At 34.6% G+C, this 21,974-nt stretch overlaps 1 pseudogene across 1 annotated transcript in view; it reads left to right on the forward strand.

Annotated features, from left to right (window-relative positions):
- The first annotated feature begins 8,217 nt into the window (after nt 1–8,217).
- LOC145789361 (vacuolar sorting protein 18-like) overlaps nt 8,218–21,974 on the forward strand; it is a 41,256-nt pseudogene continuing 27,499 nt past the window's right edge. The window contains exons 1-16 of the transcript XR_014333857.1: nt 8,218–8,401; nt 10,145–10,357; nt 10,467–10,606; nt 11,050–11,145; nt 12,499–12,566; nt 13,793–13,894; nt 14,131–14,249; nt 14,509–14,652; nt 14,955–15,074; nt 15,173–15,229; nt 15,424–15,483; nt 17,378–17,485; nt 18,254–18,407; nt 19,616–19,683; nt 20,675–20,737; nt 20,991–21,121. The product of XR_014333857.1 is annotated as a vacuolar sorting protein 18-like (transcript). The remainder of the gene's footprint in view (nt 8,402–10,144; nt 10,358–10,466; nt 10,607–11,049; nt 11,146–12,498; nt 12,567–13,792; nt 13,895–14,130; nt 14,250–14,508; nt 14,653–14,954; nt 15,075–15,172; nt 15,230–15,423; nt 15,484–17,377; nt 17,486–18,253; nt 18,408–19,615; nt 19,684–20,674; nt 20,738–20,990; nt 21,122–21,974) is intronic.

A 21,974-nucleotide genomic window follows, 5' to 3' on the forward strand; every position in this document is an offset into this window, starting at 1 on the left:
TTTCAGGATCATTTTTCATCTCCTTTTTGATTTTAAAACCCTAGAACCGTCTTCTCCCTCTCCCTACACACCTTCTCTCTTAGGTTTGATCTACTTAGAGTGTATTTCTACCCTAAGCCCTTTGTTAAAAAGATAGAGTGGGTCGAGGGCTTCCGTTTAATCAGAACAATCTTGGGTTTGGAGCACTTTGGTTTTCGTCATCTTCTCCATTCGAGTTCTTCGCTTCAAGGTAGGGATTTTCCTACTCCATTTTATATGCTTTGTTCTAAGTTTGGTATTTTGATAGGTTGGGGACACTTTGAAAATTTTGGGAAAAAGAAACCTAGTTGAATTGCTATATTGATTTGAGTAATTAACTTAAGGAAATTGGGGAATTTGGTTAAATCCATGAAATTGGGGAATTTATTGATTAAATGGTGTAGTTGGATAATATAAATCACTCGCCTATTGAATTGTTGGTATATTTATTTTTCGAGTCTAGAAATAACTATTTTGGGCTATCGGTGGAGGATAGTCGTGCTTGTTGTAGACATTGCATGCGGATTAGGGAAAATTGAAACTAATCGATTTGTTAAGTCATAATTTTAGACTATTGAATTAATACAGAAATTACATGTATTGATTGAGCATTGCATATGCATATTGTTTGGGAGGAGATAGGGGATGTACTCCACGGTTTAGGGGAAGATAGGGGATGGACCTCTAAACCGGATTTTCGTTTGGGAGGAGATAGGGGATGGACTCCATTAGCACCATTTTTATGTGTGCTTATTATATTGAAGTGTTTTTACATGATTATTGATACAGCACTAAAATGTGTATCAAATGGGAAGTATGAAGTGTTTTGATATGAGCATGAGTCTCATTTGTTTTGTTGATATTGGAAGTAATGTGAATATGATATATAATTCACTGTTGTGAGTTTGGCCAGGTTCTGAGCCATGTTGATAATAATGGAAAGTGAAATGTGTCTTAGACATTAGTGTCATGAGACTGTTTAATGATAAAATTGATTATCTTGGTTAACCATCTATTGAATGCTATAGCTTTATTCAATGCTTATATTTGGTTTAGTATTTTTCTACTGGGCTGTGGCTCACCCTTCATGGGAACATCATTTTCAGGTTCAGGTGATAAGCTACCTCCACGGACTTAGCCTGGAAGGATTTGATGTTTGGGATTTTGAAGACTTGTCTTTAGTTATATGTTTTATTTTGTTATTTTTGAGATTTCATGTAAACATTCAAGCCTAGGGCTTAACTTGTAAATGAGTTAGTACTCATCCTTTTGTGTCCAAGTGTTAGCTTGGAAAGATGTAAGCCCTTAGGGCATTTATTTTGATGTTGCAGGATGTTACATGTGATGTCTTTCAATAAGAATACTCTGATGACTAACTCAAATGATTCGTGTTCTTTTATAAATGCATGTTAATGTTATGGTTATTATGGGTTTTTTTGAGGGCGTTACAAATAAAATTTTATTTTATTTTATTTCCAAATTAATTGAAAATAAAAGTTACATTTTGGTTTGTTTCTTTTATTTTAACAGAATTTATTTATGTAGTTTTGGTTTAATTTGTTTAAATAAAATTTTATTTTATTTTCAAATTAATTGGAAATAAAAGTTACAATTCTTGTTTCTTTTATTTTTACAGAATTTAAAATTCTGTGTTTTTTAGTTTAAATTTTCTGTGTAGTATAAAATTATAATTATAATTTTATTTTATAATTTAGAATTTATAGATACTAAAACTGGTCAAACTAATGTTCTAACCAATACTGGTATGGTGATTGCCATTACGCCAACCTCTCCTTATGTTGGGACTGTGCCAATGAATCATGGTGAAAAACCAGAAAAGTTCTTCGGAACTATTTTTAAAAAATGGCAGAAGAGAATGCTATCTAAAGGAGGGGAAACTAAGAAATACAAGTTTAATGGCATTTGTTACATTTGTAACAAAGAGGGACATCGTGCCAAAGATCGCCGTTACGAACGTAAAAGCAAAGGAAGATCAAGTAAGAAGGTTGCTAAAGCCAAAATGACCGAAATGGATAAAATTTCCAATGGTGTAGATGTCATAAATCTTTCTGCAGTTGTTTCTGAAGTAAATCTTGTTGGAAATCCTAAAGAATGGTGGGTGGACACTAGTGCTACTCGTCATATCTGTGCCGACAAAAAGATGTTCACATCTTATTCTATAGTGGACAATGGTGAACAACTTTTTATGGGCAACTCCTCAACTTCCAAAGTTGAAGGACAAGGAAAGATTGTACTAAAGATGACATCAGGAAAGGAACTCACTCTCAACAATGTGCTGCATGTACCGGACATTCGCAAGAATCTTGTTTCCGGATCTTTGGTGAGTAAGAATGGGTTTAGGCTAGTATTTGAGAGTGATAAATTTGTACTTACTAAGAATGTGATGTATGTAGGAAAAGGTTACATGTCTGATGGCCTTTTCAAGTTAAATGTAATGACCGTTGTACCCTCAGTTATTAATAATAATGCATCTTCTTCTTACTTGCTTGAGTCTTCAAATTTATGGCATGGTAGACTAAGACATGTTAATTATGGATCTTTGCGTAGATTAATTAATATGGAATGTTTACCTAAATTTGCAATTTATTCAAATCATAAATGTGAAATTTGTGTTGAAGCAAAATTATCTAAAACTCCTTTTCATTCAATTGAAAGAAGTACGGAACCACTTGAATTAATTCATAGTGACATTTGTGATTTTAAGTCAATTCAAACAAGAGGTGGGAAAAAATATTTTATCACTTTTATAGATGACTATACTAGATATAGTTATGTTTATTTAATTCAAACCAAGGATGAAGCTTTGGAAATTTTCATTCAATATAAGAATGAAGTTGAAAATCAACTTGGTAAGAAAATCAAGAAACTTAGAAGTGATAGAGGTGGTGAATATGAATCACCTTTTGGTGAATTTTGTAAAGAACATGGAATAATTCATCAAACCATTGCTCCTTACTCACCTCAGCAAAATGGAATTGCTGAAAGGAAAAATAAGACTTTAAAAGAAATGATGAATGCCATGTTAATAAGTTCTGGATTACCTCAGAACTTATGGGGGGAAGCAATACTTTCTGCCAATTATATACTTAATAAAGTATCCCAAAAGAAAGTGAATCAAACACCTTATAAATTGTGGCATGAAAGATTACCATCCTACAAATACTTAAAAGTGTGGGGGTGTTTGGCTAAAGTGGCTATTCCTAGTCTTAAAAAGACTAAGATAGGTCCTAAGACCATTGATTGCATTTTCATTGGTTATGCCAAGAATAGTAGTGCTTATCGATTTTTGATTCATAAATCAGAACATTCCGAAATGCATGTAAATACTATTATTGAATCTCAGAATGCATTTTTCTTTGAACATGTATTTCCAAATAAGACTGAACAAGAGATTAGTAACCGTAAAAGATCTCATGATGCTATTACTAGTCAGGATCAAGAACATGATCAAGAACAAGAGTTAGATCAAAATGAGGAAGAGGAACCTAGGCGTAGTAAACGTGCTAGAACCTCAAAATCTTTTGGTCTAGATTTTCTAACATATTTGTTAGAAAATGAGCCTTTAACTTTTAAAGAGGCTATGTCCAATCCTGAGGCTCCTTTATGGAAAGAAGCTGTCAACAGTGAAGTTGAATCCATCTTGCAAAATCACACTTGGGAATTAGTGGACTTGCCACCAGGTTGTAAACCTCTTGGGTACAAGTGGATTTTTAAAAGGAAAATGAAAGCGGATGGATCAATTGACATATACAAGGCAAGACTTGTGGTCAAAGGTTTTAGACAAAAAGAAGGTCTTGATTACTTTGACACATACTCACCGGTTACTAGAATAACATCCATTAGAATGTTAATTGCCATTGCATCTTTATACAATTTAGAAATTCATCAAATGGATATGAAAACCGCTTTCTTAAATGGTGAGTTAGAGGAAGAAATTTACATGGAACAACCAGAAGGTTTTTCTGTTCCAGAAAAAGAAAAGAAAGTGTGTAAATTGGTTAAATCATTATATGGTTTAAAACAAGCGCCAAAGCAATGGCATGAGAAATTTGACAAGGAAATGATGTCAAATGGATTCAAAATTAATGAGTGTGACAAATGTGTTTATATTAAAAACACAAACAAAGGTTATGTCATTGTATGTCTTTATGTAGATGATATGCTCATTATAGGTAGTAATAATGACATGATTAAAACTACTAAGAAAATGTTGAATAAACATTTTGACATGGAAGACATGGGCATTGCTGATGTAATTCTTGGTATGAAAATTACCAAAACATCAGAAGGATATGCTTTGTCACAATCTCATTACATTGAGAAAATACTTGACAAATTCAGCAAAGATGATGATCATCTTGCTAGAACACCTGTAGATGTTAATTTGTATCTTTCTAAGAATATACAGGAAAGTATTTCTCAATTAGAGTATGCCCAAATTATTGGAAGCTTAATGTACTTGATAAACTGCACTCGCCCAGATATAGCTTATGCAGTAAGTAAATTAAGTAGATATACGAGTAATCCAAGAGTAGAACACTGGAAAACAATTATAAGGGCTCTAAGATATCTCCGATTTACTCGTAACATTGGGTTAAATTATACTAGATATCCAGCAGTACTTGAAGGTTACTGTGATGCAAACTGGATATCGGATACTAGAGACTCAAAGTCCACCAGTGGGTATGTCTTTATTCTTGGTGGGGCGACTGTATCATGGAAATCTTCCAAACAGACTTGCATTGCTAGGCCTACTATGGAATCAAAATTCATAGCTTTAGACAAAGCAGGGGAAGAGGCAAAATGGCTTCGCCACTTCCTTGAAGATATTTCAATTTGGCCAAAACCGATGCCTGCTATATACATATATTGCGATAGTCAATTAGCTATAGGTAGAGCACAGAGTCATATGTATAACGGTAAGTCACGACACATTCGTCGTCGACATAACACCGTGAGACAACTACTCTCTAATGGAATTATTTCCATTGAATATGTGAAATTTAAAGACAACATAGCGGATCCACTAACCAAAGGGTTAGCAAGAGAGTTAGTTGAGAATTCATCGAGGGGAATGAGACTTAAGCCTATTTAATAAGAGTTACCACAACGGCAACCCAACCTAGTTGACTGGAGATCCCAAGATCTAGGTTCAAAGGGACAACCGAGTTGTGAATGACTCAGAAGGATCACTGGGGAGTCTAACTCCTACCCATTTCTATGATGAAATAGTGATGTCTGCAGCGTTTTAGGTTAAGTAATACTTTTAATGATTCTTATATCTAGGTATACCTAGTGGAGTATGGCATGATACTCTTCATAAGAATCACCTATATGAGTGTGAACTGGGCCGGTTCTATGAGATTTGTGAAGGGCTACAATTCTCTAGAGCACTCATGAAAGACCAGGTTGTTCAGGGCCAAAATGAACACAATAGTGAGAACTAAACTGTGTCTGGAGATATACTGTGTGAGTTCTATTGTCTTGGTTTACACAAACGGCTGAACAGTTCAAGACATCATGTTCACTAGTTAGCTAGTAAATCCGATAGTATTTCATAAGGGAAGGTTCAAAGCCAAAAGCTACATATCCTTTGCAGAATATTTCCAATTTCTGTACTCTCTGTATTTACATCATGTTGTTGCATTTTCTCTCTGTCAATTTCATTCATGTGGGGGATTGTTGGAAAATTTATAAAGAGGTAGTTGTGAATTGAAATAGACTCCATTTTGAATGAAAGGGTGTAACCTTTCATGGTGTCTTTTTGTTTTAAAGGAAGGGTCAAACCTCCATTTGAATGAAAGGGTGCAAACCTTTCACGGTGTCTCTTTATTTTAAAGGAAGGGGTATGTCCCTTCTTCATACCTTTTCTATTCAAATTGAATAGGTGCCAACAAAGCCTATATAAAGGCAGCCCCATTCCAATTTTGATTGATTCCGAAAATTCATTTTCCTTGCCTTCATTTTGCTCTCTTGCATCCTTTATTCTTCATATTATTTTAGGGTAATTTTCAGAGAGTTAGAACACAGGTTTGGTTCGCCGAATAAATTGTTTGGAGTGCTATTACAATTTGTGAAGATCATTGTATCTTGGGAGATAGACGCCACTTAATTGTAAGCACTGTAGCGGGGCGAATCTGTCTTAAGAACAGAGTGTCACACACTCGACTTGGTCTTTTATTTTTAATTCGGTTCGATAAATAAATTTGGTAAGTTATTTATTTTATTTTATTTGACTTTGTTTTAATTTATTTTATTTATACAGAAGATTGTTCCAACATTTTGATCACGGAAGTTACCTGAATTTTTATAATATGGTTTCGTACCTTCAAAAATTTTCGTCCCCTTCTTGCCATGGTGTTTCAAGAGATTATGTTGATTAGGTTATACTGCTTTTTCTCTTTTGGTCTACAATAGATGCTGATGCTGACGCTGATGTGTTTTTATCTTTATTAATTAATCTTTTGTGATTACATCATTATTGTTGAATAATTCATCACATCATTATTACAACACATTGGTTATGAGCAAAGGCCTAAACTGTTATAGTGATGATGAAAGGTACTGAAAAGTTCGTTGTGATTTTCAGTTGGGAATGCACATTTTGAAACATGGTAGATTTGTATTCTAATTCCTTAAATTTAGTGATAAAAAATAAAAATAAAAATTGCCCCTTTTCTTTCCTCACTCAGTTCTTTTTAAAAAGGATTCATGCAAGTAATGGATTGATAATAAAATGCAATTGACTACTCACATAAAATTCATGAAGAGCAGATTGAGGGAAGGCCTATAACATATTAAATATTAAACTTTGTCAGGGAAAAATTTGGGATTCATCCATTAATATTAAATATTCCTTGTGTGCTTGATTTTGCATACACAATGCATTTTCATTCATATTATGTATATAAAATATAAATCTACCTTGTTACTTGTGATGTAATATGGCATTGTTTACAACTTACAACAAGTATAAGAAAATGGCTACATTGGACCATAAATAAGGCTCTGTTTGCCAGTTACTTCCCTTGTTTATAACTGTGTTTACAACTTACAACAAGTATAAGAAAATGGCTCCATTGGGTTATAAGCAAGGCTCTGTTTGCCAATAACTTCCCTTGTCTATAACTGTATTTACTATTCAGATCTCATCTCACCACCTTCTTTAGTATCCCTTCTCTTTCTAAAACTATCATAAATGAGTACATTTTTCAATCAGGTAGGCCAGTTTCAATGTCAACATTGCAAGCCATGATTCTTGTGATTCTTCTTCTCAATCGCTTCTAAACTTCTTTTTTCTTCTGTGATAAGCATATCTACGGTCATTTTTAACATATAAATTAATGAAGAGTATTAAGGTAAGTAATGGTTAAAACTTTTGACTTTACAAACTAGAACACGTAGAATGTGACTTCCAAAAATGGAAATTTGGACACATAAAAAGTGTACTAAGGGAGTATTTTGATTTCTGCTTGTTGAATTTAGGCCATGTTTGATTGCCGATTAATTTAGGAGGAGATTGGATACCATGGATTGTGGTTGGGATTAGTGGGGATAAGTAATGCCATGGATTATATACACCATAGAATTAGTTGTATTATGTTTGGTTAGGGTGGGATAAATGGTGAGATAAGATGGAAAGATTATTTATGACCATTGGATTGGGGATGGATATAATCTCATGGTCTTGTACAAGTAATACCGCGGGGGAGGTGGTATTACTTATACTTATGTGAGTTATACCACAAACCAACAAAGCCTTAGGTAGTGTTTGGTTCATTGGAATGGATTGTTCATTCCATCAAAATGTCATTCCCATGTTTGGTTGACGAAAAAAATGATGAAAAATGCATTGCAAATGAAATTGTCATTCATTATTGTAAGGGAATGATCAATCCATAGGGGAGCCTAAGGAATGGCCATTCCCCTCCAGTCCATCTTATTTCAATAAACCGAATAGAGCATTAAGGTATTCCGCTTCTTTATGGACTTGCGTCTTTCTCATTGGAAGTATAATGAGAGGTTATAGAGGAAGTGAATAAATTTGGTAACTCATTTCATTTTTTGTAGTTTTTTTCTTTGTGACTCATTTTTTTTAAGTGTCTTGTACTTTTTCCATTATTTTGATTTTTTAGAATATTCTAGTTCCAAGTGAAAAAGATGTTACCACTTGTTAGGTTAAAGTTTTTGGTTCTAAAGATGGAAACAGGAAGGCAGGTTTTTTCTGTGGATCTTCTGGAGAGATATGCAGCGAAGGGGCATGGAGTTATCACATGCATGGCTGCTGGCAATGATGTTATTGTATTAGGAACTAGTAAAGGGTGGATCATTAGACATGATTTCGAAGTTGGAGATTCTTATGGTATGCTCTTATACTCATTTACTTTACTGGATTCTTCCTTATTGATTCTCTTTTGTGTTTCAACTGTAAAAATCATTAGAGATGGGACCTGTTAAAAATGAGATGTGATATCATATGACTGTATATAACTTCTACCTTATGCTCATAGTTGTCATATTATAAATTACAGATCCGATTTGCCAATGTAACTCTTAGGTTAACAATCAACCATGACATGGTGTTAGGTTTTATTTCTTGGCAATCCCGTTTGACAAAACTCCTTTGAGTTGTAATTTTATTCGCATTTTTTATTTCAGTGAGGCTATGAGTGTTTAGATGCGAATCCAACCCGAATTGTGCTTTTCAGAGAAGTTTGTGATGCTAATACTTTCAAGATTGCCACTTCGCTGATTATGACGGGGATCGAGCTGCCCGGTCAGCTCGCGGGGGTCCAGGGGGCAGCGCCCCTTGGCGGGTCCGGGGCAGCGCCACGGCGGGGTCGAGGGGCAGCGCCCCCGAAGCAAAATGCAAAAATGCATTCAAAATTGCCTGTCCGCTCGAGCGGACATACCCGCGCTCGAGCGGAGAATCCCTGGTTCCAGCAGTTTTGGTCGCCTGCAAAAATACTGAGATGTGTGATTTTGCGCTCGAGCGGGCTTTCGGGCGCTCGAGCGGACCTCTGTGATATTTCGCGCATATTTTGTTGAAGCCCGCTCGAGCGGGCTGTTGGGCGCTCGAGCGGAGATCGCGGGACAGATTTTATAAATTCGCGTGTTGGATCAGATTTTAGGATTACTTCTCCAGATCTTCTTTTTGGTTTCTAGGGTTTATATCTGGGGATACTTTGTGAGTTTTCTTTGATGTTTGATTGAGTCTTCAACTCATGTTCTAAAGAGAGTACATCAAAGGTTGTGTTTTGTTCTATCAAAGGTTGTGTTTTGTTCTACAAAAGAGAGTGTTGTTCTTCAGTTGTGGATTCTGAAGAATTCGAGCCTGAAGCTGTGGTGGAATCCAGAGTGGCTCATCAGAAAGACAATTCCGTGGTGAAGATGGGGTTGGAAGAGGCACATAGAGGTTGGTTCAATTAGGCGTTGTGGATTCGCTAGGTAATTGAGAGTATACCTGTGTAATTCCTTTAAATCTTCTTAGTGGATTGTTCTTGTGGCTGTTGCCCGTGGTTTTTTGATCACAGTTGGAGGTGTCCAATTGTGGTTTTTTCCACGTTAAATCGCTGTGTCTCTTTGTCTTGATTGTTTGATTGTTTGATTGGGATTGTTATATTCTACTTAAAATTGATACATAATCACAAATCAACATCTAGGGGATTTCTAGATTCTTCACATGGTATGCTGGAAATTGGAGTATCATGTCTTCTCCCAAGTTCAGCTAGTACTATTTACTTAACCAAAATTTTCATAGATGGAAATGGGATGCTGCCACACTGATGGATTCAGTGCGGTTCAATTTTAGGGATAATATTTGTAAATGGAACTCTTTGCACCATTGTTTCATTCTCGTTAACAGGGTAAAACTAGTGATGATTTTTGAGGTGGCAAGTTATGCCCTATATTTCTTTGATATATCTTATTCTATAATACATACTATTTGTTAATTCCTCTTGATTTTATTGCCATTACATGTTGGGATTGCCATAATCACATGCAACATTGCAATTTATGTGGTCACTTTGTGCAACTGTTGGGATCTAGACCTTGGGCTGCATCCAACACTTAACTTTTATTTTCTTGATCATTTCACTCATAGATATTGATCTCTCTACGGGTCGAGCTGGGGAGCAATCTATCCATAGAGTTTTTGTTGATCCTAGGGGGAGCCACTGTATTGCTACCATTGTTGGCGGTGGAGGTGCAGATACATTTTATACACATGCTAAGTGGACTAGGCCACATGTTTTAAGCAAACTGAAGGGTCTTGTCGTGAATGCTGTTGCCTGGAATAGACAACAAATAACAGAAGGTTCGTGTTTGGTTTCTCAGCCATCCCTCTCTTTCATACACCAGCTAATATTTCAGAGGGATTTTTTCATATTAATTTATTTCTTCTGTTGTATCTGATGTCTTCGCAGCTTCTACAAGAGAAGTCATTCTTGGTACAGATAATGGACAACTCCATGAAATTGCTGTAGATGAGAAAGATAAGAAGGAGAAGCACATAAATTTTCTATTTGAACTTAAATAACTTCCAGAAGCATTCATGGGTTTGCAGGTCCTCCACTTCATTTCACCTCTTCTGGTCCTTTTCCATTGGGGATACATACCAATCTGCCACTTGGGGCTTTCCTCTGTATTAGGGGAGGCTTGCTTACTTTTAGCAATATTCAAAATTGCTTAAAGATTTAGTATGTACATGGTTGGTGCTAAAAGCCATACAGTTTATAGATGGTGTTTCTCCATCAGATATGTGGATTTCTTTGAGTATTTTAATGCTCCTACAAAATGTTAAATTTTCTGATTGATGGAATTGGTCATTTGAAAAAATAAGCATGCATGTGGATGATCACTAGATTAGTGAAGTGGCTGTTGAGAAACTAACCTTCACTAACTATTTTACCCTCTCTGGCTTAGCTAGAGTTTTACCTGGGTTTTGCCTGTAATGTCTTTTTCTTACCTTTGTCTTTATTTATTTTATTTTTTTGTATTTTTTTCCAGATGGAGACAGCTAGCACAAGCAATGGAACTAAATATTACATGATGGCCGTTACTCCTACGCGGCTTTATTCTTTCAGCGGCATTGGGTCACTGGATGTGAGTTTAATTAGGTTCGTGTATTCCTGCAGAGGCCTGTCAAATCTGCAATACTTACAAATTTCTTCTGGGGCCCTTTATAGCTGCAATTAAAGTTACTTCATAAAGTCTCTCATGGCCCGATTATTATTAATTTATTACAGCCTTCTTTACCATAGAATTTGGCCTTTGTATGGACTCCCGGTGGTTTAGTTAGTGCTGAAGGTCATGATGTTGACTTTTAGAGCTCTGTATAGTTGGTTCATAGTTTTTTATGTTCTTAAAACCGCTAGGTGGTGCACCCGGTAGCCCATATAAGTAACTCACGAGTGTCTTCTTTGAATGATTCATGTTAACAAGAAATTGACCTTGCCAATTCCTTTCTTCTTGACCTAGTGTTGATACTATTTCATTAGCTTAGATCTTTTGCCTGCGTCCCTTAGGTTTGGCCATTCTAAACCTCTTGCAGTGTATGTTGTTTATTTATGTGTCCTACATCAATTTGAGAAGCAATTTCTAATTGAGCTAAATAATATATATTTTTCTCTCTTACCACTGCATAGATTTGTTAGAACTTTTCTATTTTCTTTAACATTTTCTTAGAGGTTATATTTTTGACAACCTTCAACTTCTAGTGCTCTATAAATGCTAAGAAATGATTATGATTATGCTCAACCTTGTAGGGTTTATGTTTTTGTCAACCTTCAACCTTTTATTGCTTTATAAATGATTATGCAAGGTTATTCCCTCTTGGACCACATATTAAATATTGGGAGTCTTCGAACTTCACAAAGAAAAATCCTGTTTCTGTGATCTTATTTTATATGTTAAGAATTGAAAATTTGTGGCAAAGTAGTTGAGACTGCTGATCAAGGGGCTTTGGCTTGACCAAGGCTTCCAGACCCTGTAGCCCTCTTCCTCTTAGGTGCTTGTCTATCTGAGATCTTGCCCTGATACCTCAACAATGTTTCGCTAATTTGTAATCAGAAGGTCAAGTGTCTATTTCACTTATTGAAAGAAGTGAGGTGTTTGCTCTGAGGTTCTTTAATCTCCCATCCCAGTTAGGCTTAGAGTTGATAGGGAGGTACACTAATATATTCTCTTTGGATTTTTTAAGCTCACTTCCCAAGCATCCATTTCTCCATCTATCAGGTCTGTAAGGCTGCATTAAGTAATTTATTTAATTGTTGCTTTAAACTCATAATTTTGCAGTAGCTCACCTATTTAGGTGGTTATATTCGTGGTTCTCGGGAATGCATCCTTCCATGCATTTGTCCCTATTTTGTAGATGATGTTTTATTTGTCTTATAGCTCTTTGTGATTAATACTTTTTATTTGAAATTTCATGCTTATTGATTTTAATGCATTTTCTAGACTGTTTTTGCTAGTTATGTTGATCGTCCAGTGCGTTTTATGGAACTTCCTGGTGAAATACCCAATAGGCAAGTGCTTTTGATATAATGAAGTTCAATTTATTGGGACACACATAATAAATTTTAGATGCTTCTTTTATTGTTGTTGTATTTTCTTTGGATTTACATTTCACCTATTTTGCCATGAACTCATTGTGCTCGTTCATGTTTTAAACGCTAAAAAGTACATAAATAAAATTAGTTAATGACGGCAGTGCCTTGGATAATGATATGAAACATATACTGTACACATTGAGAACTGTAAATTAATCTAGTTCGTCTTTTCATTTGGAGCTTGATGAGAAGTAATCCATTTGGCATAATTGTCACACATAAATGTTCGTGCTATTGGAAACGTAAGGAGTGAAGATTTATGACACATGAAACTTGTAGAACTAGATAATACATTTTTGAAACAAGAAAAATGTTAAGATTAGGTGCATTGACAACTACTATCCCATATATTCATATGCATGCATGAAAATTGGTAATATGCATCGAGTACAAAATACAGATGTTTAAAATCTACAAATATTCATGAACTAATAAGTTACTTTTGAGTTTTGACAAAAAGCTCACTGCACTGTTGGCTGCAAGACATTGCATGGGGCCTCTAGTTTGTTGAACTACATGTAGCTTCACCTTATTTAGGCTGTCCATAGTACTTTTATGATCTATCGGATGTAGTTACTAAACCAAAGAGTTTATTGTTGTTGCGAAACTTGGTATGATTATTTCAGTTGTTTTAATGTGGTGCACTAAACCATGCCTTGTTCATTGTATCAGTTGGTTTGTTCTGTTAATTCAGTCAACCTGTTACATAGAGAATATTGTTAAATTTCAAATAATCAGGAAAATAGGGTTTGCTTTTCATTCCTTCGAAGTCATCTCAGAATATCATTTCACCATTTGATTAATGGAGGGGGATCACTTAATTTTTTGGGGTTGGTGGGTGGGTGGGTTGGGGAATTTTCCTGATGAAGTTGGTGCCCTTTTAATTTATTATGTGAAACTTGGATTGACTCATATCTTTTTTACCATGTTTGTATAATTGATATACACTATTCTTACTAATAAATAGAATCTTAATTGGTGTCATGTATGGTATTTGACTGGTAAGAAGACAGGTTGCATGGGTTTATTCTCTTTTGTGTAATCAAATTAATTATGATTTTACACATATTGGGTGGATATATTGTTCTCATAATCATATTCTTGTTTTTTGAAAATGAAGTCCATTTTTTCCTGTCCTGCAGTGAACTGCATTTCTTTATCAAGCAAAGAAGAGCTGTACATTTTGAATGGCTTTCTGGAGCCGGTATCTATCACGGTGGCCTAAATTTTGGAGCACAGCATAGGTAGGAGATGACTCTCAAGTCTTTATCACTTTTGCTTCCTTTTGTGAACAGAACAATACGCATAAATTCCGGAATTTATTGTTTACTAGGCTCTACTTCTTTGGTTCTCTCTTGAAAAAATGTTCATTTTATGTCCATCCTCCGTCTTGTAGTGTATTGATTCTTTATGTGGTAATAGTATAGTTCTCTTATGAAGGACTTTTCTTATTAAATCTTTTGGGAAACCTCTTGGGCAGTTCACCAGAAGGAAATGAAAATTTTGTGGAGAACGAGGGTCTTTTGGACTATTCAAAATTAGTTGATGTTGGCAGTGTCTGAATTTCATTTTCTGCTTCTCCTAGGAAACAAGGTTAAGGTACGTCTTTCTGTGCAGCGCACGCACAGACATATATTTAATTACACATACATGATTTTGAATTTTCTTGTCAATTTTGTGACTATGAACTTCATTATTTGCTGGAAATAAAGTTTTAGCAGATGGATCCTAGAGAGCATTCCATTTTCTTTGTACACGATGATGGACAAGTTGGGAACTGACTTCAATATTTGTTCATCAGTTCCCCTGCTCACTAACATTATAGAGATGTTTGCTGTGTTTGTGTTATGTGTTTTAGGTTGTAAATAGAATCAGTGAACAGATCATAGAGGAACTTCAGTTTGATGAAACACCAGAATCAATGTCAAGGGGTATTATTGGATTATGCAGTGATGCCTCTGCTGGATTGTTCTATGCATATGACCAGAACTCCATTTTTCAGGTTTGTATGCTGGGATGATTTCATTGTTTTGTGATATAACTGTGCACTACGTGCTGTCAGTGTCCAAGGTAAGAAAAATCTTAAAAGGCATATTCAAGAGGGTCATTTAGGGCATACCCTACAGCAAGTGATATACACAGATCAACAAAATGAAACAGCTAAATGGCCCCCTACATGGTGTAGGATGTTTAACTTCTTGCCTAATTTTGTATACTACATGCAATGACCAGGATGTTTAAATAGTAGCAGCCTTATCTTGTGCCAATAAATTTCCATATGATGAATTTGAGATTGTAAAGCAGGTGTCTGTAAATGATGAAGGCCGAGATATGTGGAAGGTGTACCTGGACTTGAAGGAGTATGCGGCAGCTTTGGCAAATTGTTGGGATCCATTCCAGAGAGATCAAGTATATCTCGCACAGGTCTGGGCTTATTGACTTTGTTGGTTAGATTATGACCACATACAATTGTATGCAACTTGAATTTATTTTAGTTCATCACTGACCTATTTATGATGCAGGCTGAAGCTGCATTTTCTGCCAAGGATTTCCCCCGGGCAGCATCTTTCTATGCAAAGGTGAATTACCATTTTGTTTTGGTTTTATTATGCTTGTATTTAAGGATTTTCTTAGTGCACGTGTTTCTTTTTGAACTTAAATACACATTGGAAAGTCACTATCATACATATTTGAAGTAAATATCTGAGTGAGTACTATTGTTCATGTAATGGAGGATGACTAGTTTTTTAACTAAAGTGAATGCATTTTGCAGATTTATTACATATTATCATTTGAAGAGATCACTTTGAAGTTTATTAGCATAAATGAACAGGTAAGTTATGTTACCCTCTGTTTTCACCCTTCTAGAGATGTGTTATTGCAGGTTCATACAAACGATTGATAGGCAGCTGCATGTATAGTTTTAGGTGCATCTTGTTTTCAGTGATAATACTGTGCTTAGTATATGAGAGCTCTGTTTTAGTTATGGGTTTTAGGCTTCTTTGTATACATCCTGTATGCAGAGGTTGCGCCACTCTTGGTGCTGCCTTTAGATAAAATTTAGTTAGAAAAAAACAATACTGCGCTTAGAAGTAAAATGGACTATATATTTTGTTTTTTTGTGTATGAGATCATTTTGTTCTCAACTAAAATCTTTTGATTTAATCTTCTTGACCTTGTTATATGTGATGCTTTACTTCAATTGATGCTCAGTGTAAGCATCTTTTGAGAATTATGTGCATAATGCTTATATTTAACTATGACTAAAAATAGACATGCCAAAAGGCTGTTAAATTTTGTTGCAATTACACACTTGATGAACTACAAATATGTATTAAAACTATTGTTTGAATTTATTTATACTACTATTGAGGATATAAATAATAAAATCCCCCCCCCCTCTCTCTCTCTCTCTCTCTCTCTAACAACTTAGGTTTTCAGATGATTTGGTGGTTAACAATTCAACATGGTATCACAGAGCATACAATAGATATTGTATTCAAACTTCATTGTCTACCAAATAAATATAATACTTGCATGTGTTTGGCATCTATATGGAGTAGAGTCCAGTCATACATATATATTATATAATAAAATGACCTCTTTCTAACAGCTAAAGCTTTCGGTTGAGTTCAACAACTATGTCACTAAATTAGGAGCCCAAGAGTTTCATGTGATTTTGTTGCATAACTACTTGAGTTTAATTTGTGGAGTTTTTTCACTTCTGGATGGTCTTTCTTTTCATCATGTCATCTTATAGCCTCTTCAAGTGTTTATTATCTGCTAAGATCACGTCTGAAGAGTATTTATTTTTCTATGTAATGTGCAAAGAACATACAGCATGGAATATTGTTTTTCTGTTTGAGCTGTTAATATTGATACATAATCCACATTAGGCCTCGTTTGGCAATTGGCTGAATTAGCCAAAAAGCCATATGAAAAAGGTCAAAGATTCCTTTCCTTCTCTATACTTTTTGCTCCTTTTTTTGTAAAAAGCCAAAAGGCCATTCCCAAACAATTTCTTTACTTTCATCTCATATTTTAGCCAAAAAGCCACCTCCCAAACGAACCCTAAGTTCCTATTCAGGTAAGGTTTTGATCTACACTATGTTAAGTTCGTTGAATATATACACATACATAAATAGTGTTGTCTATTTCTTTTCACAATAGCAGTTCCTCCTTGTTCACATCTATACTTTTCCTCAAACAAAACAAGCGTGATGATTATCTTTGTTGGTTGGCCCGGCCTTTACTAGATTAGTGTTGCTCCCTTTTGGATAGCCACGTATATGCTTGAAAAAGCCAAGTCTATACTTCTCGTTAATTAGCTGGTTTGGCCTTTTTAAATTGCGTCATTATGTAGTGACTCATAATCGTGGGTGTTAGTGACTCGTATGTTCGCAAAAGTCTGATGTGGCGACCTCAAATAGCTACAACTACCATATCTAGCTTTTACTATGTAGATCCATGTCTGACTATCATGCACATTACAGTGTCCAACATGGTAAAGGAGGCTACATGTGGAGTGTCAATTGTTTCATTGCTTACCTGAAGTTCAGGTTGATAGTGTTATGGTTTAAGCGGAACTTCTTTTTATTATCAAATAAAGACTTTGAAGTCAACATGATTACCATTATTTTTTACTTTAAATAGTTATGCACCCATGTGCTCATATGGTTTGTGGTTTTTGAATTTATATATATATATATATATATACTTCCTTGCAGGATGCTTTGAGAACTTTTTTATTGCGGAAGCTTGATAATCTTGCAAAAGATGATAAATGCCAAATAACTATGATTTCCACATGGGCAACTGAATTATACCTGGACAAGGTTTTGCTTACGAGATAACTTATCTATCTTATTATTTTGCTGCTTTGTTTTAATTTGATGTCTTACACTACAAGACTTCTTCTCACATGGGTGTAACAAAGCCAGTGGTTGCAATAATTTTGGTGATTATTGTGCTCGAGTTGTACATCTATTGGAGTGTTTTTAACATGTTTATCATAAACTACATGACTATGAAGCACGGGTACAGGTACAGGTACAATATTGGTACACCGATACGGCAAATTCTTAAAAAAATAAGGTACGGGTACGGGTACGGGTGAGGTACGCCAATTGTTTTATTTTTATTTTTTTGAAATTTAATTTATAGCTAAACATCCAACATATAAATCAAAGTTTCAATATCAAAACTAAAAGGAGAACAGCTTGTCTAAAAAATTATATAATTCTTTCTTTTTATTTTTCTTTTTTGATTGTCTAAAACATGATGCAAAAGAGAACAAAACCATGACTTATGGGTAAAGGGTGTTGGAAATAAGTTACTTGATGATTTTCGAAGTTGAAAGAAGAATAATAAAGGCTACAACAAATTCTAGTAGCTACAAAAAAAAAAAAAAAAAAAAAAAAAAAAAAAAAAAAAACCTCGCCATACCCAAACGTATTTGTTGTACCCAGCATGTATTCGTCGTACCCAGTACGCGTATCAGCACTCTGTACTCGTACGACACTATTTTTGGAGTACCCGTGCTTCAGAGCTACATGACAATTAGCCATTTTAATATAATTTTAGTTTGTACATTTTTATTTTAGATCAATTGACTTCTCCTTGAAGATGACATTGCTTTGGAGAATCGTAGTTCGGAGTACCACTCAATCATTAAAGAGTTTAGAGCTTTTCTTAGTGACTGCAAGGATGCATTGGATGAGGCGACTACAATGAACCTCTTAGAAAGGTAAATTTTGTGTTGTAATGTTGAGATATCCTTGTCAGGTCCCATCCCTGGAGGTTTGATAGCACCTTCCCTATAACTTGACATGACAAACACCTGTTATCTTTAATTTATCACTAAACTATAATTAAACTGAATAAAGATAAAACGTACCACTGATATAAAACAAAAACTGATGTGTACAACACAATACCTTAGTCACAAAATGCTAGGGCATGTAACCTTGGCACAACCCACATCTATACATTGAAATAAACCAGATAAAACCAAAGCTTCTCTCCCAGTTAATTGGGTCAGCTATGTGTTTACAATGATTATATCATTCTTTCTGATCATTGCATCTACCGGTCAAACCATCTTATTATACATGACTGAACTATCTTAGTGTGTTGTTTTTAATTTATCTTCAACAGTGCTACTCCTATCATTTCACGAATGTGATCATTTGTTGGACCAAAATGTCTTCTTTCCATGCAATGGGCTTGTGGGCTTCACCTGAGGCTTACAAAGTGGATAATAATTTTCTATCCAATTACGGACAGCACCATTATCTTCTCTTCATATTTCTAATTTAGTGTTAATTCCTTAATTTCATTTACTATGGGACATCATCCTGAATGTGTTTAGTTAATTTATCCATGAATAGGAATCTTCCTTGTTAATTGGGATTCATAAATTTGAATGTCATGCTTTTCTTCATTGTTTCATTAGTATGGTTCCACTATCCATTACGAAGAAGAAAACTTTCTTTTGACATTTGAAATTTATGGATGAAAAATGTTTTTTGCAATTGGACTTTGGCATGCTTCACTTCCCAATTTTGTTTTCCTACTTTCATGAGTAATAAATTTCTGAACTAGTTGGAATGATGCTTTTCATTTATCCCTTTTTGATCTTATTTTTTTAGTTAACATAGATGGAGTTATTTTTAATTAAATGAGTAATTGCTTCCAACCTTTTTACTTGGGATGTCTATTGCCTATTGAGCTAATTACATGTAAGACATACATGTGGAATTTAGCATTATGTTATAGTTCTTGTCTCCACCATTTTAATCATTGTTTCCTAAGACTTGCTGTCTATGATGCATTATTGTGATTGCATAAGACTAGTGCTTATTACTTAAATGTCTAACTGTTTCTCAATATTCTTCCGTCAAAGTATTCTAAAATGGTTTTACTTTAATCTTTTTTAAAGTTATTTTGTTTTCCAATTTATTGAGTTGATGAGTTGGTATATTTTGCGAGTCTCAAGGAGCAATATGAGATTGTGGTTCATCATTATATCCAGGTGCTTTGGTATTCCATTTTGTTTTTATTTGGGAGTATGTTATAATGGCCCTGTTTGGTAGGGTTTATTTTCAGCTTATTTCGGCTTTTAGCTTAATTTAAGCTATTTTGATGTGTTTAGTTCAGCTTAACAATACAGCTTATAGCTTTTTGTAAGTCAAAAAACAACTTATTCTTTGAGTGGGAGATGAGAATTTTATAAGTCAAAAATCAGCTTATGTTCACAGCTATAAGGTATAAGCTGTTAGACTATAAGTTATAATGACTTTCCCACAGCTCTACCAAACGGGGCCAATGTGTGTTCATATATTTTGGTGAGGTCCATACTCAAGAATTAACATTTTAGTAAGGTCCATAATCAAAATTGAATTTCTCAAACCAACATTATAATTTTAGTAAGGTCCATACTCAAAATTAAAGTTCCTTAACACAGTGAAGTTTCACATACCCGCCAACTGCCCAATTATATGCATTCAACTACTTTACCATGTACATAATTACGAAAAACCCTCAAGTCTAAATTTACCATTTTACCCCATGCGTTCAAATTACCATTTTACCCCTAGTTTTACGTACAAGCCTAACATATTAATAAGTTTGGTTTTCAAGAGCCTTCATAAGCCACACACACAAAATAAGGCAATGAATTTTGTAAAAGCTCTTATAAAATCGTAACTTTTGAGAAACCATGTCTAATTCAATTCAAGTGTGTTCCAATTTCATACTTTACCCCAAGTTAACCCCACTTTCCATGTGATTCAAAAATGACATGCTCTAGGTGCAACTCAATTCTTGCTATCATAAATTCATATGATATGGAGATAACCTTGTTTTAATATTAAATTTTTGGTCAAAATGAAGAAAAGTAAATGGGAAATGATTCATATGGCTTTTACACAGTTCGTTTACTAATTTCACAAAAATCTCCATTTGCTTCTTTTTATTAATTTGAGCTTCCATTTTGTTACCCCCTTTTTTTGTACTGAGCTTAGCAAGGAGAAGCAAAGAAAGCATTGGAAGTGCTTCAAAAACCTGCTGTGCCCATAGATCTTCAGGTAAGGGCTAATCTCGATTATTTGAGTCAAGGCTGGGCAATTTTGTTTATTTATTTATTTTGTATAATAATGACTGACCACAGCTTCACTTGCCATCTTTTATTATTATTATTATTATTATTATTATTATTTCATTTACTACCAAAGCTGCTATTTGTGTACATGATATTGCAATAGGCAAACAGCTGCTCATCTACAATCTGTTAAACCATTATATTGTTGAAAAAGTTAACAAATTGTGTTTACCATGCAGTACAAGTTTGCTCCAGACCTCATCATGCTTGATGCATATGAAACTGTGGAGTCATGGATGACAACAAAAAACCTGAACCCAAGGAAGTTAATTCCTGCAATGATGCGTTATTCAAGTGAACCTCATGCAAAGTAAAGTTCTCCCCAGTTTGAAATTATGGCAAAAGATTGTTGTTTTTTTATAAATCAGACTGAAAGCATAAGTGTTTCTTTAATCATTACAATACTCCAGCTATTTAGGGAATTTAGTTAAAGGTGGATATGATCATTTGATTGTTGAATGATATCATACTTAGTTCATTTCAATGGTTAGTCTAAACGCAGTTGCACATACAATATGTTGTGCTACAATTACTGGCAGTTAAAGTTTTAAACCATTTTGCCATGCATTTGGTTTCTTGTCCCATGGATTCAGCACAGTTGATCTGCTGCTGTGATGATAGTTTCTATTGTTGATCATTTGGTAAAAACTAGATTTTTTAAGGATTTTATTTCTTGTTTTCTACAATTGTGGTACTTTTCAAGGATATATGCAGAACATAATTTGCTTTTGTGGTCCAGAGAGTGGGGTTCAGTCAGTGCAAGATACTTGTTTGTTCACCCAAACATGAAGGGCACCAAACCTAGCATAAACAATTTTAATTTCCAGTGAGTTCATTTGGTGAATATTACATTAATGTTTGGATGTAATCTGTGCTATGATTTAAACATGTTGGAACCATTTACTCTATTAAATTACCTGTTCTTTCTTTTTCTTATATGCATATATATATAGTATGAACGAATAGAAGAGAATGAAATATTTGCATAAGTCACAATAAAACACTAATATTTATGTGCCAAGGACAGCTACATCTTTTACATCATCAGGCAGGACTTATGATTGATGGATACCTTCTGCTAATAAGTTAGTAGGATCTGTATTGGACCTATTTCCTTTTTGTTGATTGGATTATACATTTTACATGTCTTTCATTCTGGTAGA

Source organism: Camellia sinensis, chromosome 6 (genome assembly GCF_055761805.1).
Source record: "Camellia sinensis isolate YWXY chromosome 6, ASM5576180v1, whole genome shotgun sequence".
Classification (NCBI taxonomy): domain Eukaryota; kingdom Viridiplantae; phylum Streptophyta; class Magnoliopsida; order Ericales; family Theaceae; genus Camellia; species Camellia sinensis.